Below are 16,530 nucleotides of genomic sequence, written 5' to 3'. Positions count from 1 at the left end.
ACAGCTCTGTAGGGAGTCTGTTTTTTCCTCTCCCTCTGCCTCTCCTCCCAGCTCATGCTCTCTCTCTCTCTCTCATTCTCTCTCTCTCTCTCTCATTCTCTCTCTCTCTGTCTCTCCTCTCTCAAATAAATGGAAACTTTAAAAGTGGGGGAGGGGTAGAGAGGGAGAGGGAGACAAACCATGAGAGATTCCTAACTCTGGGAAACAAGTAAAGGGCTGTAGAAGGGGAGGAGGGTAGGGGGACAGGGTGACTGGGTGATGGGCACTGAGGAGGGCACTTGATGGGATGAGCACTGGGTTTTATACTATATGTTGGCAAATTGAATTTAAATTAAAAAAAGGTGGGGGGAACTACTCTATTTTCATTTTTCACCTTTTAACATGTACTCAATAAATATATTTCAAAAAATAATTATAACACCCTCCATTGTGGTTACTTATGCTATGAATTTATCTTTTTCCTCCCCTAAACTGTAAGCTTTATTATCTCTGTATGTTTTGTCTGGGCCCAATGGATGTTGAAGCAGCAGACATTCAAGAAATGCATCCTGAATTGAATAGCAGGTGTTCAATAATGAATAAAACGAATGAATAAAATTCACTGAAATGAGTGTACCTAAATGGTAGGTACCAGCTCAAAGGGTTTCTATATTACTTTCTATATTGCTTTGCACAAGGGACCAAAAAACCCCAATTTGGTGTAGCTTATGCATGCATAATGAGTCACGTAACCAACTCATTTGCAGGAACAGCAAGGGCACAGTAGGATATGAGGTACAGTTGACTCAGATGTTGCCAGGACTCACTCTTCATCTCTCCTCCCAGCTTCTCTCCCCATGTAAGCTTTACTCTTTCCCATGGGCAGCTTTCTTCCACTTGCAGGAAACACGGCCACTGGTAATTCCAGAGCCTCACTCTTCACAGTGTCCACTGCTGGAGGGAAGCAATTCTTGTTCTCTCTGGGGTCCTAAGTTCCAGAATCCAAGGGAAGGATGTATTTGGCTCAGTTTGGGTCAAGGAGGGGTGGGATCTCTAATAAAATGACAGTTCCCATGTTAACAGTGAGTAAAAAGACCATCTTAAAGAAGTGGGTGTGGATGTGGGGAAGATGGTTGCTGTTCCAGATAGGCAACACAGTAGATACCCCCAGGAGGGAGAGATGCAGAGATTCAAGGAAGGTGAGGAGAATCGGCAAGTGTGATTTGAGCAGGAAGGAGCTCCCAAGACGCCAGAGGAGCATATTCTGTTAAACACGTAAGAGAAAGACAAGGCTGACTGCATTTTCTTCAGATGAGAGGAGGGTGCGGACAGGGTCCACAGTGATGGCTGCCCTGCCAAGACCGGTTTGCTCCAGGGAGGCCATGGCCTAGCTGAGGAAAGCCAGGTGAGAGCTAATGAAGCAGAGAACCTATAAAGTCAAGGGGGCGGTGGGGATAAGAAGAAGAAGGGGCTCCTCAGAGGCTATGGCAGCCAGCCACACACAACAGCCAAGTCAGGAACATCTCACGGTAGAGGCAGTGACCTCCCTCTTGTGATGGTGAGGGGAAGGGGCAAAACTCCACTGTCTTACATTTAGCGGTTATTTTTTACGGGTGGATTTATTTTTATCCATTCTAGACCTCAAGCCTGCTGTCACAAGAAACTAGGCACCGAGAGTTCTGGGTTTCCAGAAAATACAGGTCCCAGTGGCTGGCTCAGCTACAGAGATCAGGCTGCAGCCACCCCTGGAGTCACCTTGACCCGCCTCTCACATCCTTCTCTCCAGGCTACACAGGGCTGAGGGCTAGAATGGGGTGGAGGGTTCCTCTTCTCTCATCCCACAACGCCCACTGGGCAGGGGTGGGGGCACTGGGCTCTGAGAGAAGGGAGGACCTCCCTGATGGCTACCATAGAGGCCATATTCCTGGCCTGCCCATGAATCCCAGCTAGCCAGAAGTGGGACACACATCAGAGCCTCTTTGGCAGCACCTCCCCCTACAGAACCTGTCTTTCCTGAGCCCAGAGAGCTTGAAGAGAGGATCCTGTCTTTCAAACATTAACCAGCTATGAACAGGCATCACGTCCCAAGCCCCACATGCCAGGCAGCCAAAGGAGACTTCTCCTTTAATGGGACCACACATCTGGCCTAAATTGTTACTCCCCCAAGACAGGTTTACTGAACAGTTAGGCAATGCTTCCACGCACAGCCACTGCAGACGAGCTTAAAATACACTTTAATACATTTAAAGCACCATTCTGGAGACTGGCTTTCTCATGATAAAGATGCAACTGACACTCATTGGACTCTAAAATGTCAAGTTATTGCCATCCAGCAGGGAGCCTGACAAACCATTAAATCTGAAGCTCTGTTCAGCTTATGCCTTTCCTTCCATTCCCATGTCTTCTCCAACAATTGATCTGGGCTCCTGAAGCTGACATTTCGGTAGGACCTTCCAAACTCTAACAAGATATGGTCTCTCTCCCTGCTAGCAGTTCGTCCGTGGAAAAGCCTTGGGGAGTGGGGTCAGAGGGACCAAAGCAGTTGGGAGGGGGGCAGGGAGTGAGTGAGAACAAATCTCCCCCTTGGTGTCCTCTAAGTGCCAAGGAGGATAAACAAGAAGTTTATGGATGGTTACCATACAAGGTGGCTCCTGAAGTTCCCTCCACACCCCTGCAACCTTCCACCAACCAGGCAGGAGAGAAGAGGCACAGGACAGGCAGAGGCCGATTTTGGACCTGGTTCCCGAAAGAGCTGGTGGCAGGGAATCTCCAGGACCACACTGGGGAGCTCTAAATTCTGAGCCCTGAGCAACACATCTAAAAAATCTCCCTGCATTTTATCTGTTTAATTTTCCTGAGGTCAGAAATAGGATGTGGCTGGGGAGCCTGGGTGGCTCAGTCAGTTAAGCAGCTGTCTTTGGCTTACGTCAGGATCCTGAGGTCCTGGGATGGAGCCCCTTGTCTGACTCCCTACTCAGCGGGGAGTCAGCTTCTCCCTCTCCCTCTGCTCCTACTTCCCCCACCCCCACCATCTGCTCTCTCTTTCTCTCAAATAAATAAAAAGAATCTTAAAAAAAAAAAAAAAAACAGAAAGAAAGAAAGCAGATGTGGATGAGATCCTGAGAAACAATAGGATAGGAAAATAGGAGAAAAGAATTCAAATGTTAGGAAACTAGAGAGGATGCTAATAGGCAGAAGGAAAGTAGACCCTGGGAGTCTAATTCACAAGTCTGTTTCCCCGTGTGCATGTTGTTCTCCACCCTGGACAGTGAGGACAGGATGCAAAGCAGGGCAGTAATGGTGTGACGGGCTGGGTTGGGATGGAAGGATCTAAGAGGCCTCTTTCCAAACCCCTGAAGTTGTAGTAGGTCACCTTCTTCACTGCACAGTTGACAACTCTGACGGGTGAAGTGTATGTTAACCTGCCTTCCAGAAGCACATGAATATGAATGAGGGGTGTGCTGAGGTAGGTGTGGGAATGTATCAGTCACCGTAGATTTGTTGTGTGAATCAGTGGATGGTGCATGTTTGTACTTGAAAGCCACAAGCAAAATCCAGGCAAAAGCTATGGGTGGCACTCTTGCACAATTGCTGGTGGGAGTGTAGCTGCGGAGGTGTGATTGACAATTTATAGGCTGTGTCTAAGTGCACACTGATGTCTGAGTGTGGGCAAATTAAAATGGAAATGTGTGTCAGAGTAGGATACAAGCACAGGAAAGCTCACAGGCTTCGGAGTCCATCTGACTTGGCTTTGCATCCCAGCACTGTCATTAACCAAGTGTGTAACCTTGGGCCAGCCACCGATTCTCAATTTCCTCAACTCTGAAATGAGGATAATAATAAGTACCTTCCAAGATTGCCATGAGCATTGGAACTAATGCCAAACACGCAAAGCTTTTCTGCTTTAGACCACACAGTAGGGCTCATGAGACGGCAGCCGGCATCATGCAGGGTGGATGGGCCTCGATGGGCCTCCGTAAGTACTGAGGCAAGAGGGCCCAAAATACGACCCGGGAAAGTGCGCGTGCGAAGCCCGGGTGAGGAGGTGTGTACTATGATTTGTGTGTAAGCAAAGCTGTGTACCTGTGTGCATCCCAAGCAATTCCTCCTCTCCAGGGAGTCCCCTATGCAGACAGGGGCAGGAGGGTGGGGGCCCCGTGACACAAGTGCTGCAGACACCTCGGGTTCCTGGGTCCCCGCGTGTGTGAGTGAGTAAGAGCTTGAGAGGCCCTTAGGAGCTGCAGGAAGCCAACCGCCAGCCCTGAAGCTTCCTTTTTTCCCTCCACCCAGCGACGGTTGAACACCGCCACCCACATCCACCTCCACCCTGCTTTCCTTCCTACAAGTGACAGCAAGGGCAGGGAGGAAAGCAGAGAAAGGATTCCTCCCCTCCAGGTCTCGTTCCCCCTTAAGACAAACCAGGGAGCCGCTGTAGCTCCAAATCGGGCCACCTTCACCGAGGAGCCAAGCCCCACCTCCGGCCCAGCGCTGCTCCTCCCCTCCGGCTCCCTCCCCTCCGGGAGAGCTGCTGAGCCCGAGTCTGGCCCGAGTTGGCTGGAGCTGTTGCCATGACAAGCATTTTCTTAAGAAAGCTCTGCTGTTAAGACAGTCCAACGCTGGCGGCCGGGGGGGGGCACGAACTTCCTGGGGAACCTTCCTTCGGAGGAGACCGAGCCAGAGACAGCCGTGCGGCTCCCCTGAACCCGTTTTCTTCCAGGAACCCGAGAGGTCCTTCCCTTTGGGAGGGCCGGGGGAGGAGACCCGGCCCACTCGGGCCGTAGCTGGAAAGGCTGGAGCGCAAAGCCGGCATCTCTGGCGTGGCTGCCCCACTGGGGAGACCGGTGGGTGGTCACCCCCATCCTACCAGGTCCATGGAGACCCGGCCGCAGAGTCCCGCCTGGAGAAGCCTGGATCTTTGCTAGAAAGGCAGGTAGGCTTGCAGAGACCGAATCGGCTCGCGATTTGCAAACTTTCTTTCTTTCTTTGCTCTCATGATAGCTTCTAAAACTCCCCGAATTTCCCCTTCTAGCGTGTTTCTTGCCACCGGGTTTGCAGTGTGCGTGTGTTATGTGTGTGCGCGCCCAGATTGGTCGAACACCGTATTTCCTAGATTCCCTTCTGAGAGGCCGTATGATCAAACAAGTGATTTTTTTTTTCCTCCTTTCCCAGGTTCTTGGGTTTTGTTTTTTGTTTTGTTTGTTCTGTTTTGTTTTTTTTTTCTTTTGTCATTCCTGGGCCTTGGGGGTAGGGCGATGGAGAGTCTGTCTTTTTCACACCCAAACTGAGCTTTTGGAAAAAGCATTCATTCCACCACCCCCCATCCGCTCCTGCCCTCCCCCTCCCCCTCCCCCTTGGCTGGGGAATGAGACGCAGAATGGAAAACTGTTGCAAAAATATTTTCCGCGTCTGTTCCCTTTCTCCAAAGCCCCAAAGAGAGATGGAAAAAAAAAAAAAAAAAGAACCGAGTAAGAAATTTTCAACGGGAGGGAGGGGCTGCCTTGGGGACTGGCTGGGGGGTGGGCGGAGGTGGGAGAGGTGGAGGGGTGGGGAGGGGAGCGCACAAATTAAATTTCTGTAGCTTTGTAGAGAAACCTCAGCAGTTTCTCTGCCGCTTGCAAAACGTCCCCAGGCTTTCACGTCTATAATTAGCGGTGGAAGGAGCTGGGAGTTCCCTCGCCCCGCGGCTGCCGAGTGTGGGCCGAGCGTCGAGAACCAACTGTAGGAGTGTCCCTGGGGCACCGCCCCACCATCCCCGGTCCCAAAGGGGAGCAAAGAGCAGGAGGCGACTTGGAAAGTTTGCGGTGCGGGGCCGGGCAGCGCTGGGAGGGAGGCTGGGGTCGGCCCCCGGTGTCCCGGGGAGGCTCCGCGGGGCTCTGCGCGGTCGCAGCGCTGGGAGGGAGGCCGGGGTGGCCGGTCCTGCCCGCGCACTGGGCGGGCTCCGGGCTGCGGCCGCGCGGGGAGGGGGCGCGGGGGGGGGCGCGCGGGGAGGGGGCGCGGGGGGCCGCAGGCGCCTCCCGGGCACCCCCGCCGGGCCCACGGCGACGTGCAGACGCGGAGTCGGCGCCCGCTGGCCTGCGGGGGTGGCGGATGGAGAAGTCGCGGGCGCGCAGCTGCCGCGGCGGGGGAGGGGCCGCGCCCCGGCTGCAGCGCCGTCTCCGCGGGGGGGTCTGGACCGAGGCTGCAGGACCCCGCCCGCGCTCCCGGAGCTCCTCCCCGGGGCTGCCCCTTCCTGCCCTTCCTCGTCCGCGGCCCCCTCCAGCGCCCTCGGCGCCCGCCCCCTCTCCCGGGAAGGAAGGGAAGACCCTGGGGTGCTTCTAGGCTGGGACAGGCCGTGGAGGGGGCCCAGGGGTCAGGACGCGGCGAAGGCCGCCTGGGGAAGGTGGAGGCGGAGCAGGGCCTGGGGAGGCCGTAGCCCCGGGGCTTGGCGAGCCCGGGGCCCTGTTGCCTGGGGGGTGGCCCGGGGGTCCTGGGCGCGGTCAGCCCGGCGGCGGCGCGGGGAGGAAGCACCTGCCTCCCGGCCGAGCTGGTTTGGTTGGATGGAGGGGTGCAAAGGTGGGAGTCAGCAACTGGAAAGAAGGAAGCAAAGGGCTCTTGGAGGAGAGCTTAAATGGGGGCCTGGGAAGCAACAGGAACCAGTTTTCGTTTTTTCATTTCGAGGCGTTGGACGATTGATCTGACTGCACCCCAAGGGCAGACAGCTTCTCCCTCCTTGTCTTCTGATGGAGAAGAGAATGAAGGCTTCCCCCGTGGGCGGGGGATCCAAGATAGGGTCCCTGACCTTGTTCTGTAGGAAACGGAGAGGGGAACCCATTCCCTTGCTCCTGCTGGGGAGCCCCATTCTCCCTGCCACCGTCTTGCTGAGGTTCACCCCGAAATCACCCCTCCCTCTGCGCGCCCTGCCAGCGTGAGAGCCCAGAACCCCACCATCCCAGCAGCTGGCCTTCCTATTTTCAGTGCTCTGGCCAGGGGTAGACTCTGCTCGGTTCCGGAAGGGCTTCTCCCCGAGGAGCAGGTCTCCATCTAGCTGCGCGCCAAGGCACCAGCCGCCTCCCGTGCCACGGCCACCTCCGTATCCCTGGCCAGATTCAAGGGCAAGTCTGGAGTCGAGACTGGATCGAGGGAGTCAGTCTCAGCCCTGGGACTCTAGGCACCTGGCACGGTTCCTGGCACGCACGTTCTACGGTGCTCGGTCGATGTTGGTTGAAAGAATGAAGTGACGTTTTGGAAGAAGCTGGGAATCACCTTCATCCTGCTAATGCCTCTCTTGGCCCGTGGGCTTCGGTTCCCCTCCGCACCGTGGAAAGCCTGTACCCACTGTAATGGTGGGAGGGAGTTGGCTGAGTCAGATTCATCCGATTTCTCTGGGCTTTGGTGTCAGAACAAAGTCAGAATGGGAACGCCCAGTTAGGGGCAGAAGGAGAGGGCCTGAGTGCCGGAAGAAGTAAGGCCGGGGGAGGACGGGGTGGAGGGCCCTGGGCAATGATACTGGGTAGACTCACTCTTCCCCAGCTTTGGCTGGAAGTTCTTCAGAGGTACTGTGGCCCTGGGGCTGCTGGGCCCAGCACTGACTCCTGCCACCTGTCAGCTACTCAACATTCCACAGGAAAATGCGTCTATTTTAAGAATTCAGCTTCTCTCACTAATCTTCATGAACTCTCTTCTCTTTTTTGTCTCCATTCTTGGACTTGCACCCAACACCCAAAGACATGGCTAAGCCCTGTTGGTGGAGGGCCTTCCAGATCCATGAAGCTTTAGAGGGAGGGAAGGAAGGTGATGGTTCTGGCTCCCCAGGACCTTAGGAATCAGGTTTGGCTTGGGTTGGCCCAAATGTTTGGTTTGACCTCAAAGGGAAATGCCCTGCCCTGGGGCCTCACGCTTTTTCTGGAGGAATTCTTCAGGCCCTCTGATGTCTTCTCCCCAGCCTACTGCTCAGACAGCACTCCCTTCCCAGCTGCTTCCCTGCGCCTCACACTTGCAGTTGATTCCTGTTGTCCCCAGTTGGTATTTGGTCAAACTCATTTCCCCTTTCCCTTTTCTGTAGAGTGGGTCATAGACAGCAGGCCCTGGGGCTGGCGTCCCCCAGTCTTGTGTGGAATGTTTCATGCTTCCTCTCCCGACATCTCTTTGTCTCCTCTTTCCTCTTTCCCTTGGATGAGCCACTCTTGCTCCACTGACTTATTTCCTCTGCACATGGTAAAAAAGAAATGACAGGGACTTTTGAGTTCTGCCTCTACCTTAAGCCAGTCCTCTGAGTTCAGCCCATGGGAATGGGAATTGAGGAGGGAGACCAGGCAGGATCCAGGTATGACCAGTGCCAAGGGCTCCCAGTCAGCAAAGCAGCCGTTGGATGCAATTTGTAGTGGGGGTGGCAGGTGGCAGGTAGAGGGTGGGTTAGTGGAGAGACCAAAGGAGAGAAAAGGGAGGTGAGAATTTAGGCATAAAGGGACAAGGATCCCTCCTCTCTACGGCCTTCCCTTCTCTAATTCCTCTCTAGCTGAGGTCTTCGGCCCCGTCATCTCTGCTCTCCTTTCCAAAGTACAGAAAGCTCTGCGACAATTCAGGATGATGAACTAGGATGGAATTCAGTGAGACCATTTGGTCTTGCCTTCCTGACAGATCACTAAGGCAGGGGGAGTTTGAGGTAGTGTGTTTCCCAGTGAGGAGGTCAAGGACTCTCAGGTATAGGCTCAGGGAAACTCTCAGCTCAGAACACCTCTAGCAAGATCCACCTTGGTCGCCAAATCAGTGCTGAAAGTGCAAACCAGTACAACTCCTACAGAGGGCAAGCTAGCAATATCTAACAAAACAACATATGCATTTACCCAGTAGTCCTACTTCTAGGAATTTATCCAGAAAATGCACATTCACAGATACCAGAAGACATATGCACAAGGTGATTCTTTGAGGCATATTTGTAGCAGGAAAGGAAATCACTGGAAACTACCCAGGGCTCATCTTTTTCTTTTTTTTTTTTTTAAGATTTTATTTATTTATTCATGAGAGACACACAGAGAGAGAGAGAGAGAGGGAGAGAGAGGCAGAGACACAGGCAGAGGGAGAAGCAGGTTCTATGCAGGGACGTGGGACTCAATCCCGGGACTCCAGGATCATGCCCTGGGCCAAAGGCAGGTGCTAAACCGCTGAGCCACCCAGAGATCACCCAGGGCTCATCTTTAAGAGACTGCCTGAATGAACAACAGCACATCCACAATGGAGTACTATGCAGCCAAAAAAAGTAGGAGCTCTCTGAAGTGATATCATGTGATTTCTAGGATATGTTAAGTGGAAAATGCAAGATGCAAAAGAGTCTATATAGTAAGTCACCTTTGGGTTGAGAAAGCAGGAGAAATAAGAATATTTTTTTGCAAACACACACATACACACACACACACAGCATAAACCAGAAATTAATTTAAATGGTTACTTATACCATGGGTGGGAACAAGGTAGAGGAGATAGAGATGGGAATGAAACTTTACTGATTATACCTTTTTATTTTTTTTATTTATTTTTATTTTTATTTATTTATTTATGATAGCCACAGAGAGAGAGAGAGAGGCGCAGAAACACAGGCAGAGGGAGAAGCAGGCTCCATGCACCGGGAGCCCGATGTGGGATTTGATCCCGGGTCTCCAGGATCGCGCCCTGGGCCAAAGGCAGGCGCCAAACCGCTGCGCCACCCAGGGATCCCTGATTATACCTTTTTAGACAGTTTTGGTTATTGCACCAGGTAAGTATTTTACATATTCACAAGTTAAATTAGATCCAAAAGAGAGAAAATAGCAAACCCCAAAGCATGGCAGAAACAATGAAACTTACTGAGTGTCAGTTTGATTACTCTACAAAGCAAATAATTAATTCAAATAATTTTTTAGTTTAATGCCTAGACTCCTGGTAGAGTGCTTATTCTCAGGATAAAAAGAACTACAAAAAAAAAAATCTTGAACTTTATAATTGTGTCACGGTGTTGTGGTGTCATAAATTGGGCACAGTTTTGTGTTTATTGTAGGATAGATCAATTTCCAGAGCTATTGTAGGTAGCTCTGGAAATCAGGGTTTCACTGTGGAAGAAGAGAGAAATATGGGATGGGGGCAGGTGAGACAGAAGAACCCTGTGATCCTTTATCTCCTAGGTCTGTTCCCTGGAAGGGTCTAGAAGCAGTGCTACCCGGTAGCAGTGAACACACTTTGCACCCAGAGGTTTATTTCTAAGTACTGCTTCCCTGTCCCGGAAACCAGTGCTCCCTGGAGAAATGGCTGATTCTAAGTGTGGGGCTGGGTGAGGACACATGATTCATGTTATGCCAGAAAGCTAGAACATGCTCATGTCAAAAGGACACAGGAGTTGGCTTCAGGAGGCTCCCACAGGGCAATTTTGGGGCACATTGAGCATTGAAAAGAAGAACAGTAATAGATTGTGAGACACTGAGTAAAAGATGCCAGAGTCCATTCCAACAGTTCAAGTGGAGCAGGGAGGGAAAACTTAGCACAGAGTTGCCAGCTGAGGAAAGGTGGAGGCAGTGACAGAAGTATGCATGTGCCTGTTAGCAGCCCCTCGTACAATAGCTGTTTCTGGCCAGACTTACTGGTGAATGCTGAAACCATCAGGTGAAAGGCTGATCCCAACACCTATCGCCTCATGGAAGACTTGCTCCCTGCAAAAAGGAAAACCTGCCTTTACACCAGGGAGATTCAGCACTGACTACCCTTGTCAAATACACAAACCTCAGCCATAGTGGGACCACCCAGCCTGAGTTCCTCCAGATGTGCTGTACCTGCTACCACGTCACCTCTATTCTTGTCAAAAATGTTTCTCTGGAATCTTATCATGAGGAGACAAGAGACAAATCTAGAATGTGAGCCATTCCGCATGACAGCTGAGTGAGACTTCAAAGAAGTGGATGTCATTAATAGAAACATTGAAATTGTGTGCAAAAGGAGAAGGGCCAGGAGGCAGAAGCCAGGCTAGATGTAAAAAAGCTAAGGAAACATGATAGCCAAATGAATGAATAAACTTTAAGTGGATCTCAGGTTCAAAACAAAAAAAAAAAGACCATAAGAGACATGCTGGGACAATTGGACAAATTTTAATACAGATATGAGAAGATATGTAATTAACAATTGTTGAAGATATCATAATGGTAATGACAATGGTTTTGTAGGAGAATATCCTCGATCTTAGAGATTATGCAGAAGTATTTAGGGACAAAGGGTTTGTAAGTGATTGTCAAATAGTTCAACAAAAATAATATGTGTGTGTGGGTATGTACATGCATACAAAATGCTAACAATTGGTGATATTGAGTGAAGGGTCTAAGATTGTTTTTTGTTTGTTTGTGTTTGAAGATTTTATTTATTTATTTATTCATGAGAGACACAGAGAGAGAGGCAGAGACAGGAAGAGGGAGAAGCAGGCTCCCTGTGGGGAGCCCAATGCAGGACTCGATCCCAGGACCCTGGAATCACAGCCTGAGCCAAAGGCAGATGCTCAACAGCTGGGCCACCCAGGTGCCCCTGGGGTTGTTTATTGTACAAATTTTTTCAGGATTTCAGTTTTGGAGTTTTCCTAAGCTGGGAAGAGAAGTCAATACCAGGAAGGACCCCTAGATTCCTGGACTCCTCTCCCTCCGAGACTCCTGACCAACAGGACCATCCTTTCTCAATTTCCCCAGCCCCACACAATACACGGAGGGACCTTCTTGACAGCGTGGTTTCCCCTGGGGGCCTGCCTTCTCCCCCTCACTACTGTCAGCACCAAGCTTTCCAGACTTCAGGTGGGAGCAGCTAGGGCACAGTGGGTAGGCCAGCTGGACCAGTGACAACAGGTGGGAGCAGGCATTTCCCCACCATGCCGATGGGTCAGCTGAGAAAGCCTAGGGACTGCAGGCTTCCAGAATCATCCACCTACCTTTTGGGGAAGGGTCTCAAGCTATGAGAGGAGGAATCCACCAACAGTCCCGAGGCTGTTTTTAACTAACCTTTCCCATCCCTCTTGCATGCTATAATATGGTGATTCTGAGAGAACCTGGCTGTGCTGCCCTAAGCCTTCATGCCTGGGCTAAGCAAGGCCTTCTGGGCCCACGCCCCCCCCCCCCCCCCCCCCCCGCCACACACACACACACACACCTTGGCAGGGACTGTGTACTGGCTGCACTGTCAGTGACCCAGATCATCACCGTGCTATCCACCTCCGCCTCTCCAGCCTGGTCCCAGCTCTGGAGAAAGATCAGGTTTCCAGGACTGCCATTCTCTCTCTCTCTCTCTCTCTCTCTCTCTCTCTGTCTCTCTCACCGGTCCTTAGAAACTCTGGCATGACTCAGGGCTCTTTTCATGCAGGAGAGGGCTATTGATCCTTCAGTTAATTCCCCTTCTGTCTTGCTAGGGAGCCTGTGAGAGCACAAGCCAGGAAGTTGAAAGGGGGCAGACAGGGTCGAGTTTGTTCTTGCATGCTGCCGGGCCTGCCAGAAGGGCGTGGGACTGGGAGTCTGCAAACTGGTGATCTGGCCCCTTCCCTGCTGTGTGACCTTGACTAAGGCAATGATGTCTCTGGACTTTTGTCTCCCCCACTGCAAAATGAAACCAGGCATGGACAAAGGCATTTCTGATTCAACACTCCTTTTCTACAAAGGGGTTAAACTCTCAATGCCCAAACCAGTCCCTTTTTATTTTAGTGTTGGGCACAATATAGCAGCCTGTAGCTAAGTTCCATCCTTCTATCCAGGATGACCAGAGGTAAGGAGGTCTAAAGGAATCTGCCCTGTAGACAGCCACTCTTGAAGTTTGGGAATAGGACAGGTCCTCAGATTCCCCACCTCACCTGCCTAGATGTTCAATTAAGAAGTACCTACTTGGTACCTTTCATTCTGTTATGTCCTAAGCCAGAAACTAAGAAAGGCTGGCTAGAGATACAGAGGTCCAGGCCTTCAAGGGGTTTACTATCTCCTAAGGAGCATGACATCCCCAGAGTTATTAGATTGAACCATGAATCATATGAAATTGCCAATATGCAATGACTTCTGACCTACAAAAGGCAATTTCATATGGTTCAGCCTCATATTAATATTAATAGAAATTGGAAACCAGTGAGTGCACTCAGTGCTATGGGATAGAGAGATGTTTTCATCGGAACTATGTGTTGGATTTGGAGAAATTTGGCCAACTGCTGGGCCAGCCTTCCTCCCTCTCAATCTAGACTTTTGGCTTTAGAGGTAAACACATTGGCCAAATCCTTGTCCAGACTCTGGCTGAGCTTCCAACATTATCCTTTCTGTTAACTGGCCAAGTCAGCTGCCCATGGGGAGAGAGAGAGTACTGTTCCTCCATAGTGCACTACTCCTGTGCCCTGAAAGCCCTGCTTCATATCTTGGGATGGGCAAAAGTCAGAAAGGAGGAAATGAGGAATATCCACTCTATTCTTGCCCCACCTCCCCCAGTCTGGTGGCAGACAAGAGCAGGATCATTCACTTGAAGCCTCATATGGCACAGGAACACATGACCTGGTGATGCTTGGATCTGAAGGTATTTGTGGGAACGTGGAGACCCAAATTTAGCAGGGCTCACCTGGAAATTATTCTTGGAGGAGGTGATTGCCAAACAGAATCTGAAGGAGGAGAGAGGATAGATTTGGTGGAGGAGAGGTTGGGGGAGGGGAAGTGGGTTGGGAGGAAGAACCGTGCTGCTGCTGCTGCTGCTGCAGCAGCAGAGGACACAGAGTGCCCTGGGGAGTCAGATGCTCTGGCAGGTGAGGGAGGCTGTCTGCTGCTCCTGCTGGAAGAGCTCCAGCCTTTGTCTGAGCCAGCACCCGTGTCTCCGGCAGGATGGCATCTAGCCTTAGCAGCAGCCTGCTGCCTGCGTGCTCTTCTGGTGCTTGTGGACTATTAGGATGATTTTTTTTTTTTTTCATGTTTCCTCCCTGCCTTCTGTCTGTACCACAGCTTTCTTTGTGGGTCGCACTCAGATGACATCTGTTAACATGCTAGGACAGACACAGCTGGCATCCACGCTTCCAGGGGCTTTCTGACCTCGGTACAGAGGAGGTCAGTTACCACCAGGCTTTGGCCGGGGACTGGGGGTCGTTCATGTTATTGAACCAGAGCATTCGAGATGGATCGAGTTGGGAAAATGGTGCAATTGCCTTCTTTGGCAAGTGAGAAAACTGAAACCTGGAGACTTACCTGCCCAAGGACACCAGGCAAGTTGGACAGTTTGAGGCTGAGCCAGAACTGCAGCCACTTCTCCCCAGTCTGAGTGCAGCGTGTGTGACCCAGATCAGTGCCCAACCTTCTCACTACCCAATCTCTACCCGGGTAACAGGGAGGACCCACCCAGCCCTTCCAAGGAGGACGTGTAGCATGGAGAGATCATGTGTTAGAAGCATTCGGAAAATGCCAGAAACCATAAAAGTGCTGTGCCATGATTGTTATTGTTGCTTTTCTTAATGATCAAGGTCATTAGCACTGAAGAAAATGCAAAGGAGAAGCACTCCTGGCACCGCCCTCATCACTGTGTAGCTCCTAATGGAGCTGGGTTTCCTCTCTTAGTGCTTTCCCTGGCTCCTCCCAGACAGTGGGCTTGGCACTGGGAAGAAGCAAAGTGATTGAGAGAGGAAGCAGAAGTCCTGGAAAGGGGTGGGCAGAGCATTCCTCCTGCCTGGGTATCCCTGGCCTTGCCCTTTTCACAGGGTGTGGCACCCCTGAGAGGTCAGAAGAAGCACGAAGGGGAAGCCCTCTGATCTCCACTTCTTCCTCAACCATGCTGAGTCTGCCACAGAGCTCTGATTTGGGAGCTAAGGGTTAGCAGGTCAAGGCTGCTATAATGTTATCAGCACAGGCTGCTTTTATTGCCAGAATCAATCTGTCATTCATTTGCTCGTTCATTTATTCATTTATTCACTCAACAAACATGAAGTGAGCACAAACCATATGCCAGGCACTATGTGAGGATTTGGGGAGAAGTCACATCCAGGATGCAGGGTGCCTATGAATCACCTAGTTTCAGCTCAGGGGCAGGTGTCCTAAGCCTGGGACCACAGCAAGCCCTGAATGGCACAGTGTTCCAGAGAACTGGAATTTGTTCCTAGAGAGCAGGGAAAGATAACCCCTGACCTCAGAAACATAAGGCCTAGACTCCATATGTAGTTGAGCTGAGAAGGGCTCTAGAGACAATTGCAGGGCAGCCCTGTGTCCCCAATGAACCTGTGGCCGGATGGTGAAGGATGCGCCCTTGTCCTTTGCCAGAGGAAGGCTTCTCCTGGTCCAAGGCATGTTGCTTAAGCTGGGTGTCCATCTAGCCTGGTATATCCAGTCCTTAGGCTGCCCCCATCCTCCCGTGTTGTCTGACTTTGCACTACCCTGCTTACATCCTGGAGCCTCTGAGCCTAGTGGGGCTGAGCCATTGCTGGGCTGCCCAGAAAGGTTCTGAATGAAACCTTGGAATGAAAAACTGAATTTCCCAGAGAAACCCTCCAGTTTCTCCTCCAACCCTCACTTCTCATTTCAGCCCCTCTACTCTGATTTCCAGAGACAGTGTGGTATCACAGGATCACAGAGCGGATGTAGATTTGGTTGGAACATATGATGCAGATCTTTATTGAACTTCAATGCTCCCATCTATAATGTGTATATGTTATCATGGTGTGATGGAATGGTGTGATGGACAAATGAAATATGGTAAGCAAAATCATTGCATAAACACTAAAGGGCTAGGGACATATAAATGCTAAGTAAGCATAAGGCTTCTTATTCTAGGGCTGCTTCTCATTCCCCACTGCTCATTTCTTTCTTTCTTTTTTTTTTTTTTTTTAAGATTTTATGTATTCTTTTAAAGAGAGAGAGAGAGTACATGCAGGGGGAGGGGCAGAGGGAGAGAGAGAGAATCCTAAGCAGATTCTGCACTGAGCACAGAACCTGATACAGGGCTTGATTTCAGAACCCTGAGATCAAGAGTCAGATGCTCAACCAGCTGAGCCACCCAGGTGCCCCCGCTGCTCATTTCTGTTCCTTCTCTCTGCTGCCTAGCCCCTCAACCCCACTATGTAGCATAGCCTTCCCTGTTCTCTCACTGCTCACTCTAGATGCTGCTTTTCTTGGGCCCTCCCTCCTCATCTAGATGAAGACCCAACACAACATGTGTTGCATCTTAAATAATAGTGACAATAGTAGAAATGACAGGGATCCCTGGGTGGTGCAGCGGTTTGGCGCCTGCCTTTGGCCCAGGGCGCGATCCTGGAGACCCAGGATCGAATTCCACGTCGGGCTCCCGGTGCATGGAGCCTGCTTCTCCCTCTGCCTATGTCTCTGCCTCTCTCTCTCTCTCTCTCTCTCTGTGACTATCATAAATAAATAAAAATTTTAAAAAAATAGTAGAACTGACGATCTGACCTACCATTCATTAATTATGTGCTAGGTACTAGGATTGTTGCATTTAATATTTGAAATAGGCAATCAAGTCTTCATTTTACAGATTAATGAAGGTACTCATATAGCATAAGGCTGAGGTCCAACCCTAGTTTAAAACACATATAGATTTCCTCTCTCCTTTGCCAGAGTGACT

The 16,530-nt window shown here is 50.9% G+C and overlaps 1 protein-coding gene across 8 annotated transcripts in view; it reads left to right on the top strand.

The window, feature by feature from the left end:
• The first annotated feature begins 4,413 nt into the window (after window positions 1–4,413).
• ATP2B4 (ATPase plasma membrane Ca2+ transporting 4) overlaps window positions 4,414–16,530 on the top strand; it is a 98,655-nt gene continuing 86,538 nt past the window's right edge. For 2 of the 8 annotated variants that reach the window (XM_072814857.1, XM_072814858.1), the window contains exon 1: window positions 4,419–4,909. The gene's annotated coding sequence lies outside the window, so the exon portion shown is untranslated. Of the gene's footprint in view, window positions 4,910–15,498; window positions 15,648–16,530 lie in introns of all 8 variants that reach the window. The other 6 variants (XM_072814853.1, XM_072814854.1, XM_072814855.1 and 3 more) reach the window with 5 other exon arrangements.

Source organism: Canis lupus, chromosome 38 (genome assembly GCF_048164855.1).
Source record: "Canis lupus baileyi chromosome 38, mCanLup2.hap1, whole genome shotgun sequence".
Taxonomy (NCBI): Eukaryota; Metazoa; Chordata; class Mammalia; order Carnivora; family Canidae; genus Canis; species Canis lupus.
The sequence above is the reverse complement of the archived record's forward strand: the minus strand, read 5'-3'. Positions and strand labels throughout refer to the sequence as shown.